This window comes from Panthera tigris, chromosome C1 (assembly GCF_018350195.1).
Source record: "Panthera tigris isolate Pti1 chromosome C1, P.tigris_Pti1_mat1.1, whole genome shotgun sequence".
NCBI lineage: Eukaryota > Metazoa > Chordata > Mammalia > Carnivora > Felidae > Panthera > Panthera tigris.
In genome coordinates this window covers 196,634,158-196,656,710 of record NC_056667.1, presented here as the reverse complement: position 1 = coordinate 196,656,710, position 22,553 = coordinate 196,634,158, and the positions used below count along the sequence as shown (strand labels likewise).

Sequence of the window (22,553 nt, the reverse complement as noted above, 5' to 3'; positions counted from 1 at the left end):
TAAAAGATAGATCACATACTAGGTCACAAAACAGCCCTTCATAAGTATACAAGAATTGAGATCATACCATGCATACTTTCAGACCACAATGCTATGAAGCTTGAAATCAACCACAGGGAAAAGCCTGGAAAACCTCCAAAAGCATGGAGGTTAAAGAACACCCTACTAAAGAATGAATGAGTAAACCAGGCAATTAGAGAAGAAATTAAAAAATATATGGAAATAAAGGAAAATTAAAATACAACAATCTAAACGCTTTGGGATGCAGCGAAGGCAGTCCTGAGAGGAAAATACATCACAATCCAGGCCTATCTCCAGAAACAAGAAAAATCCCAAATACAAAATCTAGCAGCACACCTAAAGGAAATAGAAACAGAACAGCAAAGACACCCTAAACCCAGCAGAAGAAGAGAAATAATAAAGATCAGAGCAGAGAAAAAACATATAGAATCTTAAAAAAACTGTAGAGCAGATCAATGAAACCAAGAGCTGGTTTTTTTGAAAAAATAAACAAAATTGATAAACCTCTAGCCAGCCTTCTCAAAAAAAAAAAGGGAGATGACCCAAATAGGTAAAATCATGAATGAAAATGGAATTATTACAACCAATCCCTCAGATATAAAAGCAATTACCAGGGATTACTATGAAAAATTATATGCCAACAAACTGGACAACCTGGAAGAAATGGATAAATTCCTAAACATCCACACGCTTCCAAAACTCAATCAGGAGGAAATAGAAAGCTTGAACAGACCCATAACCAGCGAAGAAACTGAATCAGTTATCAAAAGTCTCCCAACAAATAAGAGTCCAGGACCAGATGGCTTCCCAGGGGAGTTCTACCAGACGTTTAAAGCAGATATAATACCTATCCTTCTCAAGCTATTCCAAGAAATAGAAAGGGAAGGAAAACTTCCAGACTCATTCTATGAAGCCAGTATTACTTTGATTCCTAAACCAGACAGAGACCCAGTAAAAAAAGAGAACTATAGGCCAATATCCCTGATGAATATGGATGAAAAAATTCTCAATAACATACTAGCAAATCGAATTCAACAGCATATAAAAAGAATTATTCACCATGATCAAGTGGGATTCATTCCTGGGATGCAGGGCTGGTTCAACATTCACAAATCAATCAATGTGATACATCACCTTAATAAAAGAAAAGATAAGAACCATATGATCCTATCAATCGATACAAAAAAGGCATTTGACAAAATTCAGCATCCTTTCTTAATAAAAACCCTTGAGAAAGTCAGGATAGAAGGAACATACTTAAACATTATAAAAGCCATTTATGAAAAACCCACAGCTAACATCATCCTCAATGGGGAAAAACTGAGAGCTTTCCCCCTGAGATCAGGAACATGACAGGGATGTCCACTCTCACCGCTGTTGTTTAACATAGTGTTGGAAGTTCTAGCATCAGCAATCAGACAACAAAAGGAAATCAAAGACATCAAAATTGGAAAAGATGAAGTCAAGCTTTCACTTTTTGCAGATGACATGATATTATACATGGAGAACCCGATAGACTCCACCAAGTCTGCTAGAACTGATACATGAATTCAGCAAAGTCGCAGGATACAAAATCAATGTACAGAAATCAGTTGCATTCTTATACACTAACAATGAAGCAACAGAAAGACAAACAAAGAAACTGATCCCATTCACAATTGCAACAAGAAGCATAAAATTCTTAGGAATAAATCTAACCAAAGATGTACAAGATCTGTATGCTGAAAACTATAGAAAGCTTACGAAGGAAATTGAAGAAGATATAAAGAAATGGAAAAACATTCCATGCTCATGGATCGGAAGAATAAATATTGTCAAATGTCAATAGTACCAAAGCTATCTACACATTCAATGCAATCCCAATCAAAATTGCACCAGCATTCTTCTCGAAGCTAGAACAAGCAATCCTAAAATTCACATGGAACCACAAAAGGCCCCGAATAGCCAAAGTAATTTTGAAGAAGACCAAAGCAGGAGGCATCACAATCCCAGACTTTAGCCTCTACTACAAAGCTGTCATCATCAAGACAGCATGTATTGGTACAAAAACAGACACATAGACCAATGGAATAGAGTAGAAACCCCAGAACTAGACCCACAAATGTATGGCCACCTCATCTTTGACAAAGCAGGAAAGAATATCCAATGGAAAAAAGACAGTCTCTTTAACAAATGGTGCTGGGAGAACTGGACAGCAACATGCAGAAGGTTGAAAGTAGACCACTTTCTCACACCATTCACAAAAGTAAACTCAAAATGGATAAAGGACCTGAATGTGAGACAGGAAACCATCAAAACCCTAGAGGAGAAAGCAGGAAAAGACCTCTCTGACCTCAGCCATAGCAATCTCTTACTCGACACATCCCCAAAGGCAAGGGAATTAAAAGCAAAAATGAACTACTGGGACCTTATGAAGATAAAAAGCTTCTGCACAGCAAAGGAAACAACCAACAAAACTAAAAGGCAACAAACAGAATGGGAAAAGATATTTGCAAATGACATATCGGACAAAGGGCTAGTATCCAAAATCTATAAACAAACTCCACACCTGAAAAACAAATAATCCAGTGAAGAAATGGGCAGAAAACATGAATAGACACTTCTCTAAAGAAGACATCAGGATGGCCAACAGGCACATGAAAAGATGTTCAACGTCGCTCCTTATCAGGAAAATACAAATCAAAACCACACTCAGATATCACCTCACGCCAGTCAGAGTAGCCAAAATGAACAAATCAGGAGACTCTAGATGCTGGAGACGATGTGGAGAAACAGGAACCCTCTTGCACTGTTGGTGGGAATGCAAATTGGTGCAGCCGCTCTGGAAAGCAGTGTGGAGGTTCCTCAGAAAATTAAAAATAGACCTACCCTATGACCCAGCAATAGCACTGCTAGGAATTTACCCAAGGGATACACGAGTACTGATGCATAGGGGCACTTGTACCCCAATGTTCATAGCAGCACTCTCAACAATAGCTAAATTGTGGAAAGAGCCTAAATGTCCATCAAGTGATGAATGGATAAAGAAATTGTGGTGTATATACACAACGGAGTACTACGTGGCAATGAGAAAGAATGAAATATGGCCCTTTGTAGCAACATGGATGGAACTGGAGAGTGTTATGCTAAGTGAAATAAGCCATACAGACAGACAGATACCATATGTTTTCACTCTTATGTGGATCCTGAGAAACTAACAGAAATTCATGGGGGTGGGGAAGGAAAAAAAAAGAGGTTAGAGAGGGAGAGAGCCAAAGCATAAGAGACTCTTAAAAACTGAGAACAAACTGAGGGTTGATGGGGGATGGGAGGTTGGGGAGGGTGGGTGATGGGTATTGAGGAGGGCATCTTTTTGGATGAGCACTGGGTGTTGTTTGGAAACCAATTTGACAATAAATTTCATATATTGAAAAAAATAAAATAAAATAAAGTAAACTTTAAAAAAATAATAAAATAAAATAAAATAAAGTAAAATAAAGACTGTATCAGGAGATGAAGAAGGGCATTAAATCATAATTAAGGGGTCTATCCACCAAGAAGACCTAATAATCGTAAAAATTTATTGCACCAAATGTGAAAGCACACAAATATATAAATCAATTAATCACAAACATAAAGGAACTCATTGATAGTAATACCATAATGGTAGAAGACTTCAACACCCCACTCATAGCAATGGACAGATCATCTAATCAAAAAATCAACAAGGAAACAATGACTTTGAATGACACACTGGACTAGATGGACTTAAGAGATATATTCAGAACATTTCATCCTAAAGCAGAAGAATACACATTCTTCTCCAGTGCACATGAAATGCTCTCCAGAATAGATCACATACTGCAACAGAAATAAACCTTCAACAAGTACAAAAAGACCGAGATCATACTGTGCATATTTTCAGACCACAATGCTATGAAACTCAAAATCAACCACAAGAAAAAATTTGGAAAGGTAACAAATATTTGGAGACTGAAGAACATCCTCCTAAAGAATGAATGGACTAACCAAGAAGTTAAAGAGGAAATTAAAAAGTATATGGAAGCCCATGAAAATGGTAACACCACAACCCAAAACCTCTGGGATGCAGCAAAGGTGGTCATAAGAGGAAGTATATAGCAATCCAGGCCTTCCTAAAGAAGGAAGAAAGATCTCAGATACGCAACCTAACCTTATGCCTTAAAGAGCTGGAAAAGGAACAGCAAATAAAACCCCAAACCAGCAATAGACAGGAAATAATAAAGATTGTAGCAGAAATTAATGCTATCGAAACAAAAAAAAAAATAGAACAGATCAGTGAAACCAGAAGCTGGTTCTTTGAAAGAATAAACAAAACTGATAAACCACTAGCCAGTGACAGTTTGATCAAAAACAAAAAGGAAAGGACCCAAATTAGTAAAATCAAGAATGAAAGAAGAATGATCACAACCAACCAACACAGCAGAAATAAAAACAATAATAAGAGACTATTACGAGCAATTATATGCCAATAAAATGAGCAATCTGGAATAAATGGGCAAATTCCTAGAAACATTTACACTACCAAAACTTAAACAAGAAGAAATAGAAAATTTGAACAGACCCATAACCTGTAAGGATATCAAATTAGTTATCAAAAATCTGCCAAAAAACAAGAGTCCAGGGCCAGATGGATTTCCAGGGGAATTCTACCAAACATTTAAGGAAGAGTTAACACCTATTCTCTTAAAGCTGTTCCAAAAAATAGAAATGGAAGGAAAACTTCTAAACTCTTTCTATGAAGCCAGCATTACCTTGATTCCAAAACCAGAGACCCCACTAAAAAGGAAAACTATAGACCAATTTTCCTGATGAACATGGATGCAAAAATTCTCAACAAGATATTAGCCAACTGGATCCTACAATACATTAAAAAAATTATTCACCATAACCAAGTGGGATTTATACCTGAGATGCAGGGCTGGTTCAATAGCCGCAGAACAATTAACGTGATTCATCACATCAATAAAAGAAAGGGCAAGAACCATATGATCCTCTCATTAGATGCAGAGAAAGCATTCAACAAAATACAGCATCCTTTCTTGATAAAAACCATCAAGAAAGTAGGGATAGAAGCAGTATACCTTGAGATCATAAAAGTCATATATGAACGACCCAATGCTAATATCATCCTCAATGGGGAAAAACTGAGAGCTTTCCCCCTAAGGTCAGGAACAAGACAGGGATGTCCACTCTTGCCACTGTTATTTAACATAGTATTGGAAGTCTTAGCCTCAGCAATCAGACAACACAAAGAAATAAAAGGCATCAAATCGGCCAGGAAGAGGTAAAACTTTCACTCTTCGCAAATGACATGATGCTCTATTTGGAAAACCCTAAATATTCCACCAAAAAACTGCTAGAACTGATTCACGAATTCAGCAAAGTTGCAGGATATAAAATCAACGCACAGAAATAGGTCGCATTCCTATACACCAGCAATGAAGCAACATAAAGAGAAATCAAGGAATCAATCCCATTTATAGTTGCACCAAAAACCATAAAATACCTAGGAATAAATCTAACTAAAGAAGTGAAAAATCTAGACACTGAAAACTGTAGAAAGCTTATTAAAGAAATTGAAGAAGACACAAAATTGAAAAAAGATTCCATACTCCTGGATAGGAAGAACAAATACTGTTAAAATGTTGACACTACTCAAAGCAATCTACATATTCAATGCAATCCCTATCAAAATAACACCAGCATTCTTCACAGAGCTAGAACAAATATTCCTAAAATTTGTATGGAACCAGAAAAGACCCCGAATAGCCAAAGCAATCTTGAAAAAGAAAACCAAAGCAGGAGGCATCACAATCCCAGACTTCAAGCTATACCTCAAAGCTGTAATCATCAAGACAGTATGTTACTGGCACAAGAACAGACACTCAGATCAACGGAACAGAATAGAGAACCCAGAAATGGACCCACAAATGTATGGCCAACTAATCTTTGACAAAGCATGAAATAATAACCAATGGAATAAAGACAGTCTCTTCAGCAAGTGGTGCTGGGAAAACTGGACAGCAACATGCAGAAAAATGAACCTGGACCACTTTCTTACACCATACACAAAAATAAACTCAAAATGGATGAAAGACCTCAATGTAAGACAGGAAGCCATCAAAATGCTTGAGGAGAAAGCAGGCAAAAACCTCTTTGATCTTGGCCACAGCAACTTCTTACTCAACACTTCTCCTGAGGCAAGGGAAACAAAAGCAAAAATGAACTACTGGGATCTCATCAAAATAAAAAGCTTCTGCACAGCAAAGGAAACAATCAGCAAAACTAAAAGGCAACCAACAGAATGGGAGAAGATATTTGCAAATGACTTATCAGATAAAGGGTTCGTATCCAAAATCTATAAAGAACTTATCAAATTCAACACCCCCCCCAAAAAAAAATAATCCAGTGAAGAAATGGGCAAAAGACATGAATAGACACTTCTCCAAAGAAGACATTCAGATGGCCAACCGACACATGAAAAAATGCTCAACATCACTCATCATCAGGGAAATACAAATCAAAACCACAAGGAGATACCACCTCACACCAGTCAGAATGGCTTAAATTAACAACTCAGGCAACAACAGATGTTGGCGAGGATTAGGAGAAAGAGGATCTCTTTAGTATTGTTGGTGGCAATGCAAGCTGGTGCAGCCACTCTGGAAAACAGTATCGAGGTTCTTCGAAAAACTAAAAATAGAACTACCCTACAACCCAGCAATTGCACTACTAGGGATTTATCCAAGGGATACAAGTGTGCTGTTTCAAAGGGTCACATGTACCCCCATGTTTATAGCAGCACTATCAACAATAGCCAAAGTATGGAAAGAGCCCAAATGTCCATAGAGATGGATGAATGTATAAAGAAAATGTGATATATATATATATATGTATATATATGTATATGTATATATATATGTGTGTGTGTATATATATATATATATATATATATATATATATGCACACACACACAATGTAACTAGAGGGTATTATGCTAAGCAAAATTAGAGAAAGACAAAAATCATATGACTTCACTCATATGAGGACTTTAAGAGACAAAACAGATGAACATAAGGGTAGGGAACAAAAATAATATAAAAACAGGGAGGCGGAAAAAACATAAGAGACTCACAAATATGGAGGACAAATAGAGGGTTACCGGAGGGGGTGTGTGAGGGGGGATGGGCTAAATGGGTAAGGGGCACTAAGGAATTTACTCCTGAAATCATTGTTGCACTATATGCTAACTAATTTGTATGTAAATTAAAATAAAATAATAAAATAAAATAAAATAACATAACATAAAATAAAATAAAATAAATGTAAATGTAAAAAGCAACTTAGCATAGTCATCAACAACTGAGAAGTTCAAAGAAAACATTGATTTTTCTTCCCCACCCTCTACTCCATAATTGGGTAAAATGTTATGAAACTAACTGCAAAACTTGGTGTTTTCTAACATAATTTCAATCATAAATTCTCTTTGCTATAAGCATAAAGTATGCACTGACTGTGCAATATTAACCAATCTTTATACCCTAATGCCCCATAATGTCTTATGAAATCATAATAGGGAGTTTTATAGATGAACTAATAGAAGAGTAAACCTTTTCAAATATAAATGTCAAATTTATGTAATGACATACATGGGATTATTCCCAACCTTCGTGATCAAGCAGATGAACAGAGTGCATACTGTGAGTTCAAGATTCAGGCATTCTGTTTTCAAAGAAAGTGACAGGGCTGTTGTGATGGGTATTCATTCTCTGATGCCTCCAGAGGACTGAAGACAGAAAGGGCCAGATATCTGCAATAGGCTAGGCATGAAAGGTTTAACTGAGAAGAATTTTAAGTCAATTGCTCCTCCTCTTTTTCTTCAGATTGACTGAAGCCTATTGATTCCCATCATTGATTGTCTTCTGGTTCAGGATAAGATGGGAAAAGGAAAAGATATTTCATGTATCTCATTATGATCTTTGCATCCCTCACACTGTAATTTGTTATACAAGTCCAGGTAGTATGAGAATGTAATCAACCACTGCAGGGCATTTAAAATTCTAGTGAATACTAAGAATACTGATAATTTTATGCTAGCAAACAGATCTAATCCCTATTCCCCTCACCTCTACCCAAAAAGATTTCAATGAGTAAGTTGTTTTGGAGGACACTATTTACCATACCTGGCATTCAGAATATTCTTCCAACAAAACACAAGAATGGGACTTAAAGTGGGTTGTTATTCTGTTTTCAAAGCTAGAGGATCTCTTGTTTCTTGACCACACTGTGTCAAAAAGAGATTGAAAGGTAGGAATCACCATAACTCAGAGTATCTGTTTAGAATCTTGAGATGAATGCTTACATTCTTAGCTTATACTAAGCAATCCTCTCTCACACTCTATTCCAATTTTCTTCCCTATAGGGGGAAGAATAGGAAAAGTTATTCATGCATCAACCAGATATTATTGAGCATCTATTATGTATCAAATACTATGGAATAGCAGGGGAAATAAAAAGGAAAAATATCCTGGCCTCCATTAAAAAATGTATTCTAGAAGAGAGGCAGAGAATAAAAACTTCAAGAGAAATAGTGTGAAGGAGAAGACAAAACCAGAGAAAGTAGGTAAGAGGTACCAGAGAACGTTTATAATATTTTGACAAGAAAGGCTTCTTTCTTCTTTCTTCTTTCTTTTCTTTTTGACAAGAAAGCTTCTCATTAAGAAGCTATCATATGGATAAGATCTAAAGTAGGCAAAGGAGGGGCGCCTGGGTGGCTCAGTTGGTTGAACGTCTGACTTCAGCTCAGGTCACGATCTCACGGTTCATGAGTTCGAGCCCCGTGTCAGGCTCTGGGCTGATGGCTCAGAGCCTGGAGCCTGCTTCCGATTCTGTGTCTCCCTTTCTCTCTGCCCCTCCCGCATTCATGCTCTGTCTCTCTCTGTCTCAAAAATAAATAAACATTAAAAATTTTTTTTAAAGTAGGCAAAGGAAAAAACAATATAGACTTTTGAGAGAACAATATAGACTTTTGAGAATAGGCAGCAGATTGGCAATTGCAAAGGCCCTGATGAAGAAATTATCTGGTCTATTCTAAGAAGACCAGTTATTCCTGGGGTAGAGTGAACAAGGAGTAGAGTATCATGAGATGAAGTTAGAGAGTTAACAGGGCTCTTAATCACGTAAGAGTTTGTTGGTTATTAAGGACTTTAATAACCTTTGTTTTAAGTTAAATAAAGAGCCAATGGGTTTTGTGAGCATAAGGGTAAGATCTGACTATATTTTAATGGGATTGCTTTGGCTACTCTTTTGAGGATAGACTTGGCTGAGTTTGAAGGGGAACAAAGGCATAAACAGAGAGACTAGTTAGGAGGCTATTTTAATCAGTGATATGCAGTGTTGGCTTGAAGTATAAGTGGAGATGGAGAGGAGTGGTCAGATACTGCATATAGTCTGAAGGAAGACCAATAGGTTTCCCTAATAAAATATTCATCATGGAAGAACGAGAGGACTCAAGATTTCTGAGATTTTTGAATAAAATACCTGGGCAAAAGGAGTTAGGAAACTAAATGAAATAGGAAAGAAGTAGGTCAGGGGCTTATATCTGCCATAGCAAGTTTGAAATGTCTTTTAAAGATGTAAAGTAAGAAGTTGAAGTTCAGAGGAGGTATCCTGGCTGAAGATAAACATCAGAAAATCAAGAAGTTAAGAGTGGATATAATTCTAAGAGGGGGAGGAAAGAAAAATTCCAATCAGGCACTTAAAATTTTAGATGTTTATATCTTATGTGAAAAATGTATTAATCTTGAGATTTCCTCTCTGAACATTATTGAAACAACTGCTAGTTAATTAATACATGTTTGTTAATTAAAAAATAAAGATGATTGGCACATTTAAACTAAAGACGGGACGCATAACAGTTCAGATGAAAAAACTCTCCAATTGCTTTAAACCCTCACTCTAATGTTACTGTAGGTATTTAACACATATGAATGTATAATCTATAAGCACAGACACAATTTTGAGATCAATAAACAAATGCCATTGTACATATATGTAAAGTAATGCAACTTTTATTACTACTGTCATGATTATATCATCAAGCTATTGCTTCATTGCTTTCAGTGTCCACCTATACAAAATATTGATTGTGGAGAATATCCTAAAAAGCTGTATTAAAAATGGCTAGCTTTCTGTGAACCAAAGAAGGGAAGCTTGCTTTTAAATACAGAAAGAAAAAAAAAAGAAAAGAAAAAGATATCCCTGGTTTCCACTGCAAAATGGTAAAATGTTAAGAATATGAAACAAAAGATCTCTACATTTTTAGTCATTTATATACTTGCATAGGTTACCACATATCATTACCTAATGTAATAATAGGATATATGTGAATTACGAAAATGTGTTTCACGGTAGAAAAGTCTATTTCTTGTGGGAATTCTATTAGTAGATTACATAGCAAATTTTCTAAAAAATAGGGTGGTTAATGATGTAGCTATCTGTGAAGTAAATAAAATAGAAGACATAATTCATAGTATTATTAACTAAACACTCCATTTAAGCCAAACAAATCCATAAAAATGGATTGAAATCCTTTACACTGTATCTAACATAGCTTATCAAGATATTTAAGCTTTTTTTGTTCTTCAATGTAATAACCATTACATTTATTTTTCAAGTTGTATAGCATTAGAACAGATTCCTGAATATAAAATCATATAGTAAAAGACATACTATTAATATATGCTCATTGATTTTCAGCTTAATGTCCTTGACTGTTTTATCCCAACCAAAAATATACTTGAAAGTAAAATATTTAAGCATGTTGTGATTAAAATAGGAAAAAAAAGGAAGCCAAAACAAACCAGTCAATACACTTTGAATTAAAAGTGGCAGGAATATTTAAATAAAACTGGTCACAATTACAACACTGAGATATGACAGAGAAGCTAGTTGGGAGTCCCAGCCAAGAGCCTTGGCAACCATGACATGACGTGACTATATCTTAATTGGGAACTGCTTTTCTGTGCCTTTGGTAGTTATACTGAATGGACTTTGAATAGGCAGAGTACATTTTATTTAGAGAGTTGGAACCTGAAAGGCTACGAATAAAAATACACATGCACGCATACCTCCAGAATACAACCATCACTACTATCATTAAAAGCTGGTTTAAAAAGCAACATTCAGTTTTTTAGTCTGAAAAGTCTGAGAGAAAATAGGAATCAATCTACACTTTTAATGATGAGAACCATGTGACAGTTTGGATGGAAAAGGAAATGGGGGGGGGGGCTGCTGTAGTAGGGATGGGCAGAAAAATGTCCTGAGAGGACAGGGCCCTAAATGATAGGAGAGGTAACACAATCTGAATTTGACTGGAGGACTTGGAAAGATATTCAGTGAGATCTGGGATTCAAGAGATTGCCACTGAGGAGTCTAAGAGAGGGACTGGTTAATCACTCTAGTATGTGAGAAAACTGAACTAGCAACTAGAAGACGTAGTATTCACAATAAATTTAAAAGGACACACATATAGGGAAACAGAGAGGGATGCACTAAAAATACCCAGGGAAGAAAACAAAAGCCTTGAAAACTAAGATGGCAACAGCAGTACAGAAGAATTGGCATATGCACAATTTATAAGTGTGGAGTCAAAGAGATGACTATGTCTCTAAAGGAAAGTGAATTTAAAAGGCAAGGGAAAGTATTAGAATAGTAAATATAAATCATTGTTCCAGTAATTTATAACAAATGTATAAAATTAAGCTGATAGTTGCAAAAGGCTCCTGGGAGGCTTCTAAGGGTCTGGGGTTTTCCTGGCCTTAATTTTCAGAATGTATGAACTCACTGGAAACTGTTCATGCTCTTCCTTGATTTTTGCTGTAGCCAATCCTCTGGGATCAATGAATAATCAGTTTTATTATCACTTCTGCAAAGTGGCAAAATACATAAGTTTTTTAAAGAGCTGTTCTTTTAAAAAACTGCCTGCCTTGGGGCACTTGGGTGGCTCAGTCGGTTCAGTGAGCGAGCATCAGATTTCGACTCAGGTCATGAAATCATGGCTCATAGGTTTAAGCCCCACATGGAGCTTGCTGCTGTCAGCACAGAGCCCACTTTGGATATTCTTCTTCTTCTTCTTCTTCTTCTTCTTCTTCTTCTTCTTCTTCTTCTTCTTCTTCTTCTTCTTCTTCTTCCTTTCTCTCTCTCTCTGCTCCTTCCCCACTTTCTCTCTCAAAAACAAATAAATCTTTCTAAAAAAATAAAAAATGAAAATAAAAAATTGCCTGCTTTATTTATAGTAGGTTTTATTTTCTCTTTAAAAGCACAGTATCGGGAACTTTCCAAAACGCTTGGTGAAAAGCGGAGGAGCAGCTGCCGGGGGAGCTGCGCCCAGCAATGCGCTCCTTCTGCTCCCCGACACCGGCCTCAGCCCCTTCACCAGCTGTAGAAAACAGTGAAAGAAACTACTTACTGTGATGTTTTGTGGGTCAAACCCAATGCCACCCAGGAAGAATTGAAAAAGGCTTACAGGAAATTGGCTTTGAAGTACCACCCTGACAAGAATCCAAATGAAGGAGAGAAGTTTAAACAGATTTCTCAAGCTTTTGAAGTGCTATCTGATGTGAAGAAAAGGTAATTGTATGACAAAGGAGGAGAACAGGCAATTAAAGAAAGTGGAGAAGGTGGTGGTTTTGGCTCCCCCCATGGACATCTTTGATATGTTTTTGAGGGGAGGAAGAAGGATGCAGAGAGAAAGGAGAGGTAAAAATGTTGTGCATCAGTTCTCTGTAACCTTAGAAGATTTATATAATGGTGCAACAAGAAAACTAGCTCTGCAAAAGAATGTGATTTGCAACAAATGTGAAGGCCGAGGTGGTAAGAAAGGAGCGGTAGAATGTTGTCCCAATTGCAGAGGTACTGGAATGCAAATAAGAATTCATCAGATAGGACCTGGAATGGTTCAGCAAATTCAATCTGTGTGCATGGAGTGCCATGGCCATGGAGAACGGATCAATCCTAAAGATAGATGTTAAAGCTGCAGTGGAAGGAAGATAGTTCAAGAAAAGAAGATTCTAGAAGTTCATATTGACAAAGGCATGAAAGATGGCCAGAAGATAACATTCCATGGTGAAGGAGACCAAGAACCTGGACTGGAACCAGGAGATATTATCGTTGTTTTAGATCAGAAGGACCATGTTGTTTTTACCAGGTGAGGAGAGGATCTTTTCATGTGTATGGACATACAGCTGGTTGAAGCACTGTGTGGCTTTCAAAAGCCAGTATCTACTCTTAACAACAGAACCATTGTCATTACCTCTCATCCAGGTCAGATTGTCAAGCATGGAGATATCAAGTGGGTGCTGAATAAAGGCATGCCAATTTATCATAGACCATATGAAAAGGGTTGCCTAGTCATAGAATTTAAGGTAAACTTTCCTGAGAATGGCTTTCTCTCTCCTAATAAACTCTCTTTGCTGGAAAAACTCCTACCTGAGAGGAAGGAAGTAGAAGAGACTGATGAAATGGACCAGGTAGAACTGGTGAACTTTGATCCAAATCAGGAAAGACTGCGCCATTACAACGGAGAAGCATATGAGGATGATGAACATCACCCTCGGGTTGGTCAGACCTCTTAATGGGGCCAGTGACTAACATTGCTGGTACATGCAGTAGTGAATGAGTGAAGGACTATAATCATAGTTCACTACTTGCTACTATTTTTGTTTTAATATTCAACTATATAGTGTTTTAAAAGTTAAATGAAGAATAAAAAATATAAAAGCTCTGAAAAAAATAAAATAAAAAAATAAAAGCACAGTATCTACCATAGTTGTGAACCTCACCTCCTTATTCCCCTCTTATCACTCATTCACACACACACACACACACACACACACAGAAAACAAAATTAAAGTTGATGGGCATAGATTTCAATCTATAGTCTTAAGGATTAGTAGAGATAACTGCTCACTGAAAAAATTATAACCCGCCATAGTTAAATTTAGTAGCTTAGAAAATATGAAAAATGGATAGGGGTCCAAAAAGAACAAAATTAAATAACCATGAAAGTTGCCTATTAGCTTTAATGGAAGGGGAATCACTTAAATGACTTCCTTACAATTGGAGGCATTTGCACCTGACAAATTACTAACTTTCTCCAGAGAAAAATACAAGTATTATTTGCAATCCATGGGCAAAAGAAAGCAAAAAACTCTTGGTTGAACACCAACTGTATCTTAGATTAATTTTAAAATGCATGTAGGTGTAGATCACTTAGTAAATAGAGCAGACAACTCACAGTGGATGAAGGAATGGGCTTCAAATCAGTAGTCTCAGGTGTATGTTCAAGCTCTGCCCTTACTAGCTAAGTCAATTTGAGTAATTTCTTTGTCAGGTATAAAATGACAATAATCTTATCTACTAGCACTGTTTTTTACAAAAGAGCAGATGATTAAATTAGACCATGCATGAGAAAATTCTGATACGTTCTAATACAGATTCTGAATGGACTTAATCTTTCCAAATTTCACAGGTGTAGGTACAGAAAATCCATCAATATTAATCTATAAACTTAACTCATATAATTAATTCATTACTTAGGCACTGAGAAAAAAATGACTGAAGGGTTGTTTTGTTGTTTTTTGTTTGTTTTTAATTTTTTACTGTTCATTTTTGAGGGAGAGAGAGAGAGAGAGAGAGAGAGAGAGAGAGAGAGAGAGAGAGAGAGAAAGTGATACAGAGCACGAGTGGGGGAGGGGCAGAGAGAGAGGGAGACACAGAATCCTAAGTAGGCTCTGGGCTCTGAGCTGTCAGCACAGAGCCCAGCTTGGGGCTCGAACTCATGAATTGCAAGATCCATGACCTGAGCCAAAATTGGACACCTAACCGACTGAGCCACCGAAGCTCCCCTGTTTTGGTTTTTTTAATAAAAGAATAAAAAAGAATACAAGAGAAGTAATAAAAAAAGAAGCAAACAAATATCTAACTAGTATATGTACTTACAGTTGTACTAAAATTTTAACAATCAAATATGCTTTTTTAAAATATGAGAAAAAAACCCTATAACATAAAATATACTCATGGAAGAAATTTTAATTTGAGACCTGTTATGGTTGGTTGCTCCCTATTTTCTACTAAACCAGATTAAAACTCTTTGGCCACCCTTCAAGGTGTTTTACCAGCTTGTATCTTCTTTCATCTAGCCAAAATATGCTTTCTTCCAGATGAGGCAGACACATGCACTATAAACTCTGACTGATTTCTGCTCTCTTACATGCTTCTGCCATTTTTCTTCCAGGAGAATATTCTGTCCTTCTTTATCAATAGCTTCTCCCACCTTTATTCTTATCTGATGATTCCCATAATATTCTGTGGATTAATTAATTCACCATTGTCTCTGTTCCAATGAACATAAGACAGTAGGGCTACAAGGCAGATGAAGCTTTGCCTCTCACTGAGGATATGGATGATTCCAGCTGTAGAGAAGCATTCATTGCTAAACATGGACTAAGAGACAGAGAAATCAGCTGAAATCAGTACGCTAAATAAGGAAGGCTTAGGATCAGATGCAGATAATGAAATCCAGGGTTGAAAATGAGACCAGAGATCATGATATATAGAAGGTCCAACCCCAAATTAATAACCAGGATCAGGTGGATATTCAGTAATTGGCCAATTAAGGAGATGTTTACAAGAATGTTCATGGCCACATTACTTGTAATTAGTAAAAATCTGGAAATAATACCCAAAAAGCATATGAAAGAGCACTCAAATCATTTGTTATCAGAAAAAAAAATGTCAAAACACAATGAGATATCAACATATATCAGTAAAATAGCTATAATGAAGAGGACTAACAATATCAATTTTTAGCACAGTTAAAAACTAGAACTCTGATACTTTGCTTGTGAGAGTATTGGAAAACAATTTAGTAGTATCTACTAAACTTGAACATATATCTCCCTTATGAATCAGCATATTTTCACCAAGACACATACATGAATGTTCATAGCAGTTTATTCATAATAACCAAAACCTAAAACAACAAACATGAATGAATGTCTTTCAACACAATTGTGGTATATTTATATAATGGACTATTATTATATTATTACTATTACTATTATTATTATACTATTACTCAAACTAAAAAAAAATTAACTACCAAATACCTATATAACAATATGGATAAATCTCAGAAATAGTATGTTAAGTGAAAGAGACCAGGCACCACAGAGACACTATTCAATTGCTTCATTTAATGTTCATAAAGGCAAAAGTAATTTATGTTCATTGAGATAAGAATAGTATTACTCCTGGAGGGTACATAAAGAAAACTTCTGAGTGTATCAAAGTTCTATATTCCTGTTGAAAGTTGTGTTTATATGAGTGTGTGTGTGTGTGTGTGTGTGTGTGTGTCCATGTGTGAGTATGTATATACCAAGCTGCATACTTGATATATGTATACTTTACTATATGTAAAATATACCTTAATTTAAGAGACCTTGTATTTTAGAAATATATGGCAAAATATTTATAGATGAAATAATGTGTCATATATCTGCTTCAAAATTATCTCATGTGTGGGGGTAGTTGAGTGAGCATACTTGAAGCAAAATTAGCCATTTTTTACTAACTTTTAATGACTATGTGAAGCTCAGTATATTATTCTTTCTGTTTTCATTTATGTTTGAAGTATTTCAGCAACCAATAAATGAGAAACTGTATAATCACAACTACATAATAGAATCTAGATAGATTGATGGATTTGGAGATGAGAGAGTGAATACAGTGTGTACAGAAAAATATTTGTTGAATTTTGCAGAGAAGTGGAAAGTGATATTGTAGCAAGAAGAGAATGTAAGATTAAAGGACTATAGGGGCGCCTGGGTGGCTCAGTTGGTTAAGCGTCCGACTTTGCTCAGGTCATGATCTCACAGTTCATGAGTTCAAGCCCCGTGTCAGGCTCTGTGCTGACAGCTTGGAGCCTGGAGCCTGCTTCAGATTCTGTGTCTCCCTCTCTCTCTGCCCCTCACCTGCTCACACTCTGTCTCTCTCTGTCTTTCAAACATAAACATTAAAAAAATTTTTAAGGAGTATTGAGTGCATATTATAAATTTGGTGTTTTTTTTGAAGCCAATGGAGAGTAGTTGAAGAGCTATAATCAGAAAAGTCATATGATTAAAGTTTTAAGAAGAGCCATTATGTAGGTAGAGAATTCTAGGAGAGAAAAATGACAAGAGAACAAATAACAGTAAATGATGTAACAAGTAACAAAGTAGTAAATGATGTAGATCTATAATATGGCAGTAGAAATAAATTTGTAACAAAATGAACTGATGTGAAAATAAAGAAGGAAGTGCTTGTATGCAATATGGTGATTGATTGGATGAAAGTAAAAAAGAAATTAGGCCACATTATTTCATCATTCATTCACTCAACACCTACGAACACCAGGAATTACGATGGCCTCCAAAGAGCAGTAGTAAATAAAATAGATATAATCTCTCCCTCATGAAGCTTGAGTACATGGAAAAGAAATAAATACTAACCAAATGAAAAAGATTTAAATATATAAGTTCTGTACAAAAAAACCCCAGAATTCTCTTATGAAGAATGAATGGAAAAGCCAATTTAAATAGATTGGGTAGAAAATGCTCTCTAAAATATGACATTTAAGTTGACACACAAAGAAAGAAGAGGCCGTCCTTACAGGGTGAGATATGAACAGTTCAAAAAGAGAAAGGAAAGAGGTTAATATATGAGAAATAAAGCCAGTATGATGAAATGAATGAGCAAGGGAAAGAATGGAATGAAATGAGGTGAAAGAGGTGGGCCAGAGTGTAGATTCAAGGAAAGTAGTTTGGATTTTATAAATGCAATGGGATACCAATGAATCATTTTAAGAATGGACCTCATATTATCCATTTAGTTTTTACTTGATGTCTACTCCATTTCACACACAAACACACCAAAAACAAAATGACTAAACAGTAAGTGATTCTGGAGGGCAGAATATTAAAGTGGTTTGAAAAGGGAAGTTTTCTTAAACCTCTTCTAAGAAAATATCAGAGAATAACTTTGTTGCTTTTGAGCTGAAGAACTCCTTCAACAAGATAAAAATTGTAACTTATAAAGGAAAATATTAATAAATTCAACTTCACTAAAAAAAACACATGTTCATCAAAACAGGAAAATCAAAATGATAAGCTAAGATTGGGACAAGGTGTGGAAAATGCAAATAAAAACAAAAGAGTAGCATAAAAACATTTTTAAAATGTCCTTCATATCAGTCATAGAAACATAAATAATACAGTGAGGAAAAAAGAAAAAGATATAGGCAAGAATTTCATAGAAAAGAGAGAACAGACTTCCCTGTTCCCTGAGAAACAGCCATGTCCCTGGCTTCATGGAATTTAAACTAGAAGGAGTCAGATTTTAATGAAACCAGTACCATTCCTCAAATAGAGCCTGCTCCCTCAGCCTGGGACCCAACATCAAAAGATACTAGCAGAGGCCATCAGGGCTGACCTACACTCTTCGAACAAGCACTAAATGTTTCCTGTTTTAAGTGCATGAGATATTGAAGTTACTTTTTGTTGGGGAAAAAAAACTGACCCAGAGTGTACCATATACAAATATGAATTCTAAGTAATTTAAATTCCTAAATTAATAATATAAAGCCATAAATATAAGAGAAGATGTAGAAGAATATTATTGTAACCTAGCAATGGAGAAGGTATTTTTAAGCAAGTACCCAAGTGGGGAAAAAAAATCAAAGATTTTACTCAATGAAGGATACCACGTATCAAACTAACAAATGGGCAACCATTTGAGAGAAATACATGGCATTTAAAACCAATGAATAATACACAACTAATTAGTGCAAATTCTTTTCTGCCTACTTTTGACTGGAAAATGTTACCTAATAATAGTTTAATTTTCTATTGTTCTTAAAGTTTTTCAGATTTAAGATTCTCAGAATTGGGCTGATGATACTTTTTACTTAAAACTATGTTATTAAGGGGACACCTGGCTGGCTCAGTCGGTTGAGCATCTGACTTTGGCTCAGATCATGATCTCACGGTCCTTGAATTTGAGCCCCGAGTCAGGCTCTGTGCTGACAGCTCAGAGTCTGGAGTCTGCTTTTGATTCTGTGTCTCCCTCTCTCTCTGCCCCTCCACCACTCATGCTCTGTCTGTCTCTCTCAAAAACTAAGTAAACATAAAAAATAAATAAAAATAAATAAAATAAACTTATTAAGAAATGTCTATGTTGCTTTTTTAAAAGTAATTTTTCATGTTTGTTTGTTTATTGTAGTGGAGGGGCAGAGAGAAAGGGAGAGAGAGAATCCCAATGAGGCTCTGCACTGTCAGCACAGAGCCCTACATGAACTTGATCCCATGAACGGTGAGATCATGACCTGATCCAAACAACAACAACAAAAAGAGTCGGGCACTTAGCCAACTGAGCCACCCAGACGCCCCTCATCTATGTTGCTTTTTAAATACTTAGTTCTAACTGCCTCATGGTAGTTCATTATATATCTTAGCATTGCAAATTTAAAGTTGCACACACACACACGTACACAGAGAGAGACTATGTGCCTTTGCACTTGTACAAAAATTTCTCTGGGGTAAAAATTCAACAGCTGCACTCCAAAAGATATTCATGCGTAATTTCACTAAGTAATGCCAAATTGTTCTTTAGACAATTTATACATCCACCAAAAGTACATCATCATCATTCCTATTTCCCACCTGGTCATCAATAATTAAATTACAGCAACAACTAGGTATACAATGATAACTTATAACAAAGATACTTAGCTTTGGAAGACAACTTATCTATATTTCCAGTCAGTCAAATGAAGCAGATCCAGTGCCTTTCACTGTGCCTGGAAACTGAAGAACTCGCTAAATATTTGTTAAGCAAATAGTTGAGGAATGCCTCCTCAGAGCTTCCCCAGAAGTTGAAAGTTTTCATAGCAATGAAGCAAAATTAATTCTAACCTTGATGGCTTTGAATCACTTAAGAAAAAGGAAGAGATAAAAGAAGGTACAGAGAATACATTACTGAAAACTTGGAAAATCCTCAAGATTCTGTAGCCCTCCTCAAGGAAGAAGAATAAACTAGAATATCAGAAATTCAAAATGCATTTATGTATGTGTGTGTGTATCTGTTTGTGTGTATGTGTGTGACGTGTGATGGCCAGTTTTGTGTCCACTTGATGGATCACAGGGTACCCAGGTAACAAGTGGTAAATGGAGTAAAGCAGATTGTCTGCCTGGATGTGTGTGGGCTCCATCCAGTTTATTGTATACCCAAATGGAACAAAAGTCTGAGTAAAGGAGAATTTGCTTTCTCTGGCTGTCTTTGAACTGGGACATGGGTCTTATCTGCCTTCAGTCTTCGATTCACATATACTTTAGGCTCTTCTGCTTCTCAGGTCTTTAGACTCAGACTAGAATTATACCTCTGATTCTCCTGGGTTTCCAGCTTATTGACTCTAGATATTAGTTTCTTATAATAAATGCTTTATGTTTATTTTATTATATATATATATATTATATATATATATATATCTTGTCTTAATATATATGTATCTTATCTTAATATGTATGTGTATGTGTTTGTATATCTATCTATATATCTATCTATATGTATATGTGTATATATATCCTATGGCTTCTGTTTGCCCACAATTACACATAACTTTTGTGATGGAAAGTTGGGGAAAAGGGATTGGCTAAGAAACTACAAAGGTTATTCAGTTTTCTCAATGTTTTATATAAAATCAAATTAAAGTGAATTAGAAGAAAAACATAAAGAGAAAGAAAATTTAAGGGTGACTTTTCAGCCAACAATTTATTTCAGTGAACCTCGGGAATAGTTTGGAATTTAAGTAATCTAGATTTGATATTTAAGACAGCAGCAAGAAGTATGATTCTCACACAGCCCTCCAGAAATATTTCCTTAATAAGTGTTCCTCCTTTTCTATACTCTGTGATCATCAGGGTATTTACATTTTCATATTATTACAAGTAAACTGAGTTTTAAAATTATGTTTGTATACTGAGTCTTTAAATTCTGAAAAGAATATTGTACTTGTGACTATTTCTTCTTAAAGAACAAATAAACAGATAATAAGTATTTGATAATATAACAGAATGACACTGAAGAGACATAACCTTTCCTAAAACACATTTGCTCAATTTAGTTGACATAAAGCTAATACTTTCTAAAGGTCAGCTTTCTGAGTCAAATATTTCATATGTAAAGGTAATGAGTAACTAGGTTATCTACAGAGTTTGTTTTCCCACTAAAGTTTATGTAGCATTATGACTTGTACGAAAATTTAGTTATGTTTCATTTTTAGGATCATTACCAAAATATGTTAGTAGCCACCCCTACAAAAAAAAGTATGTAGAATTCTAATTTTCTTATGTCATTTGAGATCTTAATTGATTGTAGTCCAAGAAATTTCCTTTGGACAAAAACTACAATATACAACATTAAAAAAAATAATAATTCGTGAGAGTAGTTCAGATCATTCTTATAACACTACATTTAAGTCTCAAAAGTCAATTGGGTTCACGGTCTTCAATCATCTGGAAATCTTTCTAGTGATCATCAAGGCTGAGTATTCTAAATTTTACACTCCAGCGAAGCTGGCATCTGGCAGTCTTGTCTCTATAATCAATACTATATTGCTTGGCACATTATTAATAAAGATTAATTTGATTACCTCAAAAGGCATTTAAAACCACTCAGTGTATACATAAAACATTGTTATTAATTCTTGTGTTTGGAGACTATTTGATAAGAATCGTTTAGGGGTGCCTGGGTTGCTCAGTCAGTTAAGTGTCCGACTTTGACTCAGGTCATGATCTCGCAGTTCATGAGTTCGAGCCCAGCATCAGGCTCTGTGCTGACAGCTCAGAGCCTGAAGCCTGCTTCAGATTCTGTATCTCCCTCTCTCTCTGCCCTTCCCCCACTCATGCTTTGTCTCTCTCTCAAAAATAAACATTAAAAAAAAATTTTTAAAGAATTATTTGTATAATATGTAATGACATCTTTCTGGTACCTAAATAAAATAGGGGCCTTTTTCAAAATCTCAGAGAAACAAAGCTTTGTATTTGTAGAACTGTAGCTACCAAGTACAAAGACTTAAGGTAAATTAAGAATGAAGAGTGAGTCATAAGAATATATATTAACTATATATTACATATGTCATAGATAGACTCTAAGCTCCATGTGAACAGAGATCTGCAATGTATAAATAACACTGTATCCCCTATCACCAACAAAATGACTTGTTCAAAACGTGCATGCAGTAATTGTATTGAATTAACAAATGAATATACATAAATAAGTGAATAATGAATGTCTTCCAAAATAAAACAGACTTTAAACATCAAAACCTTCTACAGCGAGTAAGGCTCTACTGAATTGCTATCTTCAGTTTGGAAAACCAGGCAACAACACTGACTGCTGAGGCAGATTCTCATTCT

At 35.6% G+C, this 22,553-nt stretch overlaps 1 protein-coding gene and 1 pseudogene across 2 annotated transcripts in view; one reads left to right on the top strand and one right to left on the bottom strand.

The window, feature by feature from the left end:
* Positions 1–13,676, top strand: part of LOC102951097 — a 93,871-nt pseudogene extending 80,195 nt beyond the window's left edge.
* Positions 1–22,553, bottom strand: part of SPAG16 (sperm associated antigen 16) — a 1,018,955-nt gene that overhangs the window by 737,589 nt on the left and 258,813 nt on the right. The window lies entirely within an intron of this gene.